The sequence below is a fragment of the Pocillopora verrucosa genome, unplaced genomic scaffold (genome assembly GCF_036669915.1).
Source record: "Pocillopora verrucosa isolate sample1 unplaced genomic scaffold, ASM3666991v2 scaffold_23, whole genome shotgun sequence".
Classification (NCBI taxonomy): Eukaryota; Metazoa; Cnidaria; class Anthozoa; order Scleractinia; family Pocilloporidae; genus Pocillopora; species Pocillopora verrucosa.
In genome coordinates, this window is record NW_027078178.1 from 8,957 (window position 1) to 16,023 (window position 7,067).

The following is a 7,067-nucleotide window of genomic DNA, read 5'->3' on the forward strand; positions in this document are numbered from 1 at the left end:
GTGCGAGTGTGTGTGTGTATTTGTGTGTGGACATCATTTCCTGGAAAAGGGTAACTTGCCCGTTTCATGGAATTAAAGAACAATTAAACGAATAAAAGGGTGCGCTTAGCGCATTTGCGGCAAACGATCCTAATATTGTTTAACTATCAATATAAATGTCCCGTAGCGACAGGCCTAGGTGACATGGGTGTGCCACGAAACAAAAGCCTTTTATTAATACGTATACACGTCGGTCAGTTTCATTTTCGGCGTGGTTTCGCGTCATCCTTGGGAATATTAGTGCAGCAAGGAGTTAAGCATTTTAGATTAAGTGTTTAACTCCACGAGATGAACCATAGCAAGCGCGCTTTCCAAAGAACTGTTGTCTTTTTGGATAAACGGCACAGAAGCGTGCCAAACAAGACTGAGCTGGGCAGGCTCGCTACCGCCAAGCGGATTTCTGATATATCGTTTACAAAGAACGACAGCTCTTCCCAAATCGGAGACTTACTGGTGAGAGCATTTCCTCCCCTTACAGGAAAAGACCTTAGCAGGTAAGTGCTGCTGCCTTCATAATCTGTATCGTAGGGTAGAAAATGGTTTCAGAGAAAAGAGTGAAAAGTACCGTAATAAAAGCAGCGAAATGCCGAAAAGGGGCAAGATTGGATGTAAACGTGGATGAGAGAAAACTAAGGTTGCTAAAATCTTCCTTTAGATGTCTTGCAACATTGAGAAGCTGTCGCCAGTAGACAGGATAAGCATCGGACATAAATGACAAGTGGCTAACAGCGCACATATCCGTCTTTTTGTTGTCTTCATCCAGTCATTTGTATTATTGTGTGGAATTAGTTACAAATTTTCCTAACGTTCCATCAGTTTAATGCAAAGTTTACAAAAGAGGTGTGGAATTGTGTAGGATTTACTTTTTGTCGTTTTCTGTTCGTGTGAAGGTCATGCTCAAATTCATGATTCACGCTAACCCGATTAAGCTTTTTTTCGATAGATCAAAATTCTCCATGAAAGCGAGGTTTAGAGAAACTGGAAAGGGATATTTCTTGATTTCCTTTGTTGCTGTCCTCTTAGTCTCGCTTTCAAGGTGAATTTTGATTATCTAAAGAAACATCGAATATCGTTGGTCGATCCAGATGAAGTAAACAAAAAAACAAAAACAAATCAACAACAACAAAAAATTAAATGAAATGTTGGCCAATTGTATTAACAACAGCTGTCTAGACATCTAAGATAATAACCTTCCTTGTTCCAGTACACATTGAATTATTTAAACCTACAATACTTTTTTTTCATGACATACTATGCAATATTTCTGTCGTTGCTACAATCTATGTCAATCTAGAGCAAATGCCACTAAAAGCAAATGTGCATTCAAAATTAATGTATATTTGCATGCACCTTACATAAATAAATTCACAGTTAAATTCAATTTAACAGAAAAAGGTTAGTGTGGGTAACTACAATCACCTTTCTGTCATTACTTTATTACACTAGCTTGGAAATAATTACATCATATGCAAGAGGGCATGCAATGAGGACAGTGGCAACTGGCCTTCAAAGTGGTGTGCAGCTCATGGACCACTTTGGTGGAAGTAGAAGGAAAAAGATCTTTATATTTCTACCAAGTCAAGGTCTGTTTACATTTAAAGTGTTACTTACATCAACTAAACCTTACAAGTGCATACTATTTAAACTGTTCTCTTCAAATGGAGCATGTCTTGAATAAGCATAGTCTAATTTATAACCAGTTTCCTATGAAACTTATCTTTTTACTTGATACTTTACTTACTTATCTTAGTAAGGTGACTTTCCCTGCAGCCTTGCAACTTCTAGCACAAATTAAAAGGAAAATAATAAACCTCCAGATACTAAGTAGAACTTTTAGAAGAAATTGGTCATTTGTTATCTCATCACCCTAGAAATAGTGATGTGCATGACTATTGCATTTTTCCAAATATTAACCGAGTAACAGAGGCTGGCTAAATCAAAATGCATACCTTGACATTAAACAATTGAAAGGTTGAAGGTTTATATGTCATATACAATGTATCCACAAACACTTGTGAGAATCTTCTATAGGCCCATTTCCAGTCTAATGTATCAAATTTATGACGACATTTGATCACAACATGTACATGCATAAACTGTTCTTTCACCACAGCTTTGTCATCTTCCACTTCATCATCTACATCCACTTCAACATCCACTTCATTGTCCACAGTCAGTTTGCCACTAACATCTGGAACCTCTTCAGCACTTTCATTATCAACAGCTACTTCAACATCTTCGTCGTCCATAGCACCTGTACCAGCAACATCTACAGCCACTTCAACATCTTCATTATCCACAGTCATTTTACCACCGACATCTTTATCATTCACAGTCAATTTACCATCAACATCTACAACCACTTCAACATCTCTATCATCCACAGTCACTTTACCACCCACATCTCTATCCACTGCCACCTTAACATCTACATCATCACGGGCCACTTTGCTGTCCCCATCTTCAAGCAGCCTTATATCTACACCGCCAGTTGCTCAACCCTCCACATCCACTTCACTGGATCTGATGCCTTTGCCAGTTGATGGAGGTAACTGAAAAAAAAAATTTTGTCACTGTTTGAAATTAAGCTTTTCAGATCTTTCACAAAAATTTGAAAATATTGCTAATTACAAGTCTGAGTTGAAAGGTATTGGTTTATACTACCAACAGCTTAGACTTTGTCTTTCCATTTGTAATTCAATTTACTGACTAGACAAGTGAAGTTATTTTCAGTGAGTATATCTTATCCTGCCTCGATGAAAATCAAAGAAATATGACAAGTTCTAATTTAATTCTGAATTTTATGTGTAATCTGAATTGCTTTTGACATCATAGCTTCTACACGAAGATATCTGACAGCAATGGCAACTGCAAATGCAAGAGGATCAACATCTGGTATGACCCCAGTTTTGTCTTACTTTTTCAATTTACTTTTTGTATTGGTGTTCTAAATGTGTATATGGGTGTATATAAGGCGATTATAATTTAAATCAAATGTTACTCAACAGATGAGAGCTCAGACTTGTCAGATGAGTCAGATTCAAACCATGGCGGTGAGTTGGTGCAATTACAGTTTCAATTGATCTTGATGAAGATACTCAATAAATTCAATAAGAGAACACTTAATCGTTTCTCGTCTAGCTGGCTTATAACACTCCCAAGAGGAAAACTCATTTAAATCGTATTTTTATTGTAAACTGCTGTCATTAAGCTTTCTTCTGATGTAAAGTTTGCAAGAATTTATACGAAACTAGCATAAAAACAAGTGTTTTCATGAACGACACCCCTGAAAGTGGAAAGTAACCTTAAGTTAATTTAAAGAACTTTCACAATTCTGACATGGACCTGATCTTGATGTCTGCACCTTTTCCTTGGTTAGGCCACAATGCAGGACCATCTGTTGTATCATCTGACTCAGAAGATGACATTAATGGTGAGTAAAAGGATGTTCAAGTAAGTCAAAACTGTAGATTAAGGAAGCACTTTTTTAGTAACCCATAGCTATTCGTTCCAGTTCCAGTTAGCCATATGTATATTTAATGAAAAAAACACCTACTAATCTGAGTCACATCACTCAAGAAACTCATAAATAATGGACTTATAAAGGCACAACTACATATGAAAATTAGTGATGAATCTGTATCATCCTGCAGGTAAAGGAAATAATGATTTGTGACATTATCACCTATTACATCAAAGTAATTCCTATCTTTTCTTTTTCTTTTTTGCAGAAGTGATAGTTTACTCAGAAGAGGCTAGACTCTGTAAGCTCACCTTGATGTCTCACTAAATGGATATCAATTTCCTTAATGCCTGTACCATGCTATCTTCCTTTTTTGCCATGCATCTGTTGTGAGAAAGATTACAAGAACCATTTTTACCAAAGCCAATGCATCTGTGTCAGTACTTTGGGAGGTCATATCCTAGCAACCACAATGCCCCAGTCATTTAGCTTAATAAGACTAGAAATTGTCATTTACATTATTCTTTATCAATGAACTAGTATACCTGTTTTAATTATTATTTTGTCTTTCTAGATGGCTATGTCACTGATGATTTTTCAACATCAGGAGTGATAACAGGTATGATTGTGATGAGTTTACCTCAGATAGTGCATGACAAACTGAGCAATGAAAGCACAGGTAGTGTATAATGCTACTGAATACAAGTCATTCATACATCACTAAATCACTTTCCTCATGGTTACCCATTTCTTATAGGTGAAGGTGTTCATAGCAGGACCACTGAGGTGCTGCAATGTATCAATATTTTAGAGGACAGAGGGCAAAGCACAGCCATTTCATTTCTGATCCACTCTTTTGAAGAGGTAATTAGCTTGTTTATCAGTATGTAGGAAAAACCCACATAGAATGAGATGTGATCACAATCACGCTCATACCCTACCCTTTGATTGGCAAGAAAAAAAGAAAGTTTGCATGTTAAAAAAAAAAAAAAAACCAAGAGCTACAAACTAATCTGTCAAACAAAACCCGTTTCTCCCTTTGATTACCTGCTGTGGGAAAATAGCTGTAAACAATTCAAATAGTACACTCATGTTCATGCACATATCTTACTGAACTGTTTCTCTTGTTATCTTAGTTCACATGGCAAGGAACAGAGGATGGTCGTATAATGGTGGCTGTGCTTTTGCCCTTCAGCTGTCCTCTTGCTAGCAAGAGAAGATTGGTTAGGTTAGTACACTAATGTGTTTGCTTTTGTTTCCTCATTGATTTTTCTCTGCCTACTCTGCCTCCACATTTGTTTAACTCAGGTGTATTTGATGTTTATTAACCTTCTCTGTATTTACTTTTTCAAGCATGCTCAACACTGTGGCAAACAGCCCACATATTTACTTCTGGATTGCCAAAGACAGCAGCCATGAAGCCCAGAAAGGTAGCTAAACCTAGTCTTTAGCTCAGAATGCAAAAGCAAATGCACCCAAGTGTTAATTTTAATTAGTTTATTTTTTTGGAGTATTATTGTAATAATTATAATTATCATAGTTATCACTGTTGTTATTGTCGATATATCAAGATGATTTTGCAGATGTTATTATTAGCACAAGAGTAATTGTACCTTTAATTGCAGTGAGAGTAAAATATGGCGTTTCACAAAGCCCTGGCATTGTTGTATTTGTTCTGGCCCCATGTCATAGCAGAAACATGCCACAGTGCGTGGAAATCTTTGAGGGTAAACATGAAAAATTTGAAATTTGAAATCTATATTGTGATTATATGAATGACACCTTTCATTTTTTAAAGTGTATCATTTGTCATTAAGGTCATGACTGGGGTAGAATAATTTGCTAGCTCCTCTGTTTCCTTCACTAGTAGTCTGATTATCCATTGATTGTTTATGATGCACAAAAAAAAAAACAAACAACAAACAAAAAAGGAATGTGGATGTCTCAAAGACATTTTCTTTTTTTCTAACTTCCATGTGCAACAAATACAAAATTTCCTCTGAAAGAATCTCTGCGAAGTCTTCAATAATCATACCTACAACAAGAATAGCTTCAATCTATTAGTCTTTTTAACACCAACATGTTTTGTACCTTGTACCTTACAAGAATCAAACTTGGATTGTGCGGGTCTTCAAGAGTCCATTGGCAGAGCACAGGCTCTATATTCCGCAATGAGGGATGAACGGTATGGATTGAAACTTTTCAGCTATTTATGTATTCACAATTAAAATGATTATTAAAACTTAAAAAATGGGAATGAAAGGTACTGACACAGGTACTTCTTTCAACAGGAAAAAGTTGGATGACTGGCGGAAACAAAGACAAAGTCAAGAACTACAGTACCAGGTACACAATATCCCCTAATTTAGAATTCAATTTGAAAGGATACACTTACAAAATCACATTATTTTAATTTTACTCCCTAATATACCCATTAGAACACTTTAATTTTCATAACAGGCATTACAGTCCAGCCCCAGCAATAGCACTAACATTGCTAGCAGCTCCCTGGGAACCAGCTCCAACAATACCGTAAACAATCAGGATGAAACTTCTGTAAGTTACCATCTGCTTTCTCTCTACTCTTAAGTTTTAGATACATATAAGGTTTGGAAAAATTAAGAATGACATGTCTTCTATTAGTTATCTCAAAAAATTAATAATCTAATGTTATGTCAAGAGTATACAGTGACTTTCCATTTAAATATACCTAAGCAAGCCTGCTTGTTTTATAATTGGGTGCACTGTGTCCAGCTTTCTCTCAACTCTTAAGTTTAGGTTCATGTAAGGTTTGAAAAAATTAAGAATGAAATATACCCTTGTTATTTATCTCAACTAATTCATAATCTAGTTATGTCAATTGTATACAGTGATTTTCTATTTAAATAACTATACCCACATATGTTTATTTTATAATTGTGCGCACTGTGATGTGCCTTATCTGTCGTAATAATATCCATCATAATAATATTTGTCTTTACAGCAAACAAGGGCTCAACGCAGGGGGAGGGTGACAGCACCACCAACTAATGGTGGTGGAACAACCATTGGCGTCCATATCAACAATGGAAAAAAGTTCTCCAGGGCTTTTGAGAAAAATGCCTTTTTCCAGGTAAGAATATAATATAATATTTGCTACATGATGATGGTGGTGATAGTAAGTGATGCATGTTTTCTTTTTTTGGTTATATGAAAACAATAAACAGGAAGTCTATGACTGGATTGGTTCGCTTGTTGAAGTACCGCTCCACTTCACACTACAGCGAGGAAGGGAAGTGGTGAGGCACTCTGATCATCTACAAGGGGACGAAGTCCTGGACCTTTTAGAGAGGGTATGTTTCAATCAGAACCCACTTTAATTTTTTCAATGTCTTAATATAACGCATTCCCATTCAAAACACATTTAGTTCTAAAGATGATTTAACTCTTACTTATGTAAATTCTCTAAAATTATTAAACACTTAAAAACAGCGTGAGCTGGGGTAGCATAATAAGTTATTTTATGTGTCTTCGTGACAGACACTTTCATTGCTATGGTCTAATTTGTTTTTTTTTTGACAAATTT

At 35.9% G+C, this 7,067-nt stretch overlaps 1 long non-coding RNA gene across 1 annotated transcript; it reads right to left on the minus strand.

Annotated features, from left to right (window-relative positions):
• Positions 1 to 1,193: 1,193 nt before the first annotated feature.
• On the minus strand, positions 1,194 to 5,375 carry LOC136278526 (uncharacterized). The gene is made up of 4 exons (XR_010716379.1): positions 4,550 to 5,375; positions 3,814 to 3,886; positions 3,385 to 3,448; positions 1,194 to 2,591 (listed from the first exon to the last, which is right to left on the minus strand). It is a non-coding gene; the product is annotated as an uncharacterized lncRNA (long non-coding RNA).
• Positions 5,376 to 7,067: the final 1,692 nt, after the last annotated feature.